Source organism: Sinocyclocheilus rhinocerous, unplaced genomic scaffold, assembly GCF_001515625.1.
Source record: "Sinocyclocheilus rhinocerous isolate Xijiao unplaced genomic scaffold, SAMN03320098_v1.1 scaffold99, whole genome shotgun sequence".
In the NCBI taxonomy this organism is placed as follows: domain Eukaryota; kingdom Metazoa; phylum Chordata; class Actinopteri; order Cypriniformes; family Cyprinidae; genus Sinocyclocheilus; species Sinocyclocheilus rhinocerous.
The window spans coordinates 815,102-818,736 of NW_015670981.1; positions in this window are offsets into that span (position 1 = coordinate 815,102).

Consider the following 3,635-nt stretch of genomic DNA (forward strand, 5'->3'; position numbering starts at 1 on the left):
GTTAAATTATCTATTTTTTATCACCCTTTTTGTGGTGTGATTTACTGTTCTAGGCAGATGAACTTCTAGTTATACCTTAAAAACATCCTTATCAGTGTCCTGCAGGCAGGTTTTTTCTCTTTGCAAATAGTCACTTTCTTGTATTCTGGTACCCTGGTGACAGAAGTTTATGTAACTAGTAGTGTTTCTGTCATATGTTAACCCATATCAAGTCTAGATATGGGTTTTGCAATTCAATGTCTTGCCTTTTTAGACTCCATTGCAAGCATGACTCTGAATGAGTGTTGCTGGGGTTTTGAATTTTTTTTTAATTTTGTTTAGTTTATGTAATTTTTTCATATATATATATATATATATATATATATATGAATATATGAAAATGAATTCTCTTAGCACAGAGACCATATATATAGTTAAACTTAAATTACCATCTAAAGCTAAAACAGACCATTTTTGTTGTTTAGTTAGATTTAGAGAAAATGCATTTTTGTTCAGTTTTTCCTAGTGATGTTAGTTTTTATTTTTATTTCAGTTAATGATCATGTTTTCATTTTAGTTTTCATTTAATAACACTGCTGCAACACACATTTTTGCAAACTGATGAGCTAATCATTTTTTTTGTGGTAATCAATAGCATGTTCAAGATACAGAATACAAGTTATACTGAACCAAGATCATTCCTGATGAACGGATGAACGTGAGGGTTGTGTGTTATTGTTTACGGTCAGGCTGCCCCTGTCTGTCATTCAGCCCAACAGCTGTTTCTCTAAGTCCAGCGCTCAGAAAACATCATCTCAGCTGCTGGCTATTATGGCCAAATACCCCAGAATGCACCTTGTTCAGCAGCCGAATCCGGCTGCACTGATGTCATGGCATATCTATGCTTTGAAGCCTGACCGAATGCCGTTTAAAGCCTTGTGGTGCACTGGGTGCAGCATGTCCGCAGACAGAGGCAATCCCAACCTCTCTAATGTTTTTGTCTGTGGGGTTTATGGGGTTTTCTTATCCTCGTATTACACTGTTCGAGAGAGGCCACACTTCAGGCTTTAGCGCTCCTTTGTTCTTCCTCTGTGGCCACTGACAGAGGAGATACACTGGCACATGTCCGCCGGTTGTCAGTCAGACAATGTGTCTGTGTTGCTCTTGGCGACTGGGGATTGAGTTTGGGTTTTTCTTTTAAATTGTTCTCTTGAAGTAACAACATTCCAGGCAGGGCTTGCAAAATTTCAAAATCTCTGGTAGCCTTTTGGGCGGTCACTCTTCAGATTTTGGTAGCCCGAAATGAATTTAACTAGTCCAAAAAAAAGAGATTATTTTTATATATTTTATATATATATATATACAGTATGTATATAGAAAATTGGATAGGAGTCAAAACATCAATCAAAACACAGATATCAACAAATATTAAGGAAGGAATTTTATTTAAATATTTACAGGGTATTTACTGTTTTTTTTTAATCGATTTAAGGCTTTGTATGACCCTTTTTAAGATCTGCACAAATAAAATTGTATGAGCGGGGTAGAGCAATGTCTATGGTAACATATTAAACAGTAAAATTACATGATTTACACTTCAGATATAGGTTTTCACACACAAAAAAAACTTTAAAATGATAAACATCACATTTCGGCCTTTAATCCATTTTTAACAAAATGCATGAGTCAAACGTATAAATTATTATATTAATTTAAAACATAAATATATATCTTACTGTCTTAATTGTTTAGATTTTTAGAAGGCACATTAATTCTTTCACATTTACAACATTGCATGTTTGCTGTGTAAAATTATGGGTGGATTTTTGCATTGGTCTAAACAAAAACAGCAAACAGGCTTATTGAAAATGCAAATCAGTGATGTGTATAATAATCAGTGATGCAAATTGTTTTTCTGCCACTAGGTGTAGCCTTTGAAACAGCAGCAATATAGCAGTTTCCCAAATAAAGGCTGTACACAAAGTAGTGTTGAGCTCATAAACGCTGCTTTATCAGGCATTAAAAGATTAAATGAAAATGTCATTGAAACTGTTCTTAGGACAGTCTGTTCCCTTCAGAGATACATTCATATAAAAACATCCACGCCGTGCTTTGACTTTGAATCGTGGCGTGCCCATATTTAATCAATGAAATCATAGCATTTTGAAGTTTAATCATCACACTAAGCTATATCGCGATTCTTGTCTTTCTGACCCCAAGTTTTATATATATATTATAATGTTAAATATATATATGTGTGTGTATGTATGTATGTATGTATGTATATATGTATATATATATATATATACCTCATTTGTAAGTCGCTTTGGATAAAAGCGTCTGCTAAATGACTAAATAAATAAATAAAAATGACTAAATAAGTTTAAGACTTCTTGAAATCAGAATTAAGACTTTACTTATACCATTTAAGGTATTTAAGACTTTTATGGCCTTAAATTTGAACTAAATTGAAGGACCCGCGGGAACACTGTAGCTTATTTAAGATGGCCCATCGGGCAGGGCAGTGATACATTTTGGTAGCCCGACTGGAAGACACAATAACCCTGGGACGTCGAGCTAGCGATTTTACGAGCCCTGCCAGGTTATTTTCAATGTATGTGTGTGAACAGCATCTGTGGCTTACTGTTTAGCACAATCATTTTCATCCCTCAGTTATTACATTTACATTTAGTCATTTAGCAGACGCTTTTTTCCAAAGCTCAAAACTTCCGTTCCTTTCCAAAATATTAGAGAAGGTTGTTTTTACACAATTGCAATAATTTTTAAGTCAACATGGTTTGCAGGAAGTGTTTCAGTCTGGTTTTAAATCACTCCACAGCACAGAAATGGCCCTGTTGAAAGTTTTTATTGACCTGTTACTAGCTACTGACTTATTATGCTGTCCTCATGCTCCCGGATCTTACGGCTGCATTCGACACTGTAGACCATAACATCCTGATTTCTCGGTTGGAGCATTGCGTTGGAGTTAGGGGAACTGCGCTGGAGTGGTTTAGATCTTATTTGTCTGACAGAAGTTTCTCAGTCTGCCTTAGAGATTTTGTGTCATCCTCTGCATCTCTCTTGTGTGGTGTCCCTCAGGGTTCCATTCTTAGACCTATCTTATTTTCATTATATCTACTTCCGTTAGGGTTCATTTTTAGGAAATACGGCATCTCATTTCATTGTTATGCAGATGATACACAACTTTATCTCCCTTTAAAATGGAAAGATGCAAACTCTATAGCTCCACTGTTGGACTGTCTTGAGGAGGTTACGGCCTGGATGGCTTCAAATTTTTTAAAGTTCAATGAAGAAAAAACAGAAGTCATGATATTTAGACCTGCCAACACCTGTGACCCCCCTGATGTAGATTCAAGTGTTATAAAATCATATGTAAAGCCAAATGTTAAAAACCTGGGTGTTATAATGGACAGTGATTTTAAATTGGATAAACAAATTAATTCAGTAATTAAATCAATTTTTTTTCAGTTGAGGCAATTATCAAGAGTCAAGACTTTTTTGTCTTTTAATGATTTTGAAAGGGTCATACATGCTTTTATCTCAACCCGTTTTGACTGTTGTAATGGCCTCTGTGTAGGTATCAATCAGTCTGTCACGAATCCGGTCCGTGGCCTTCCGGACGATTGCCACTAGAG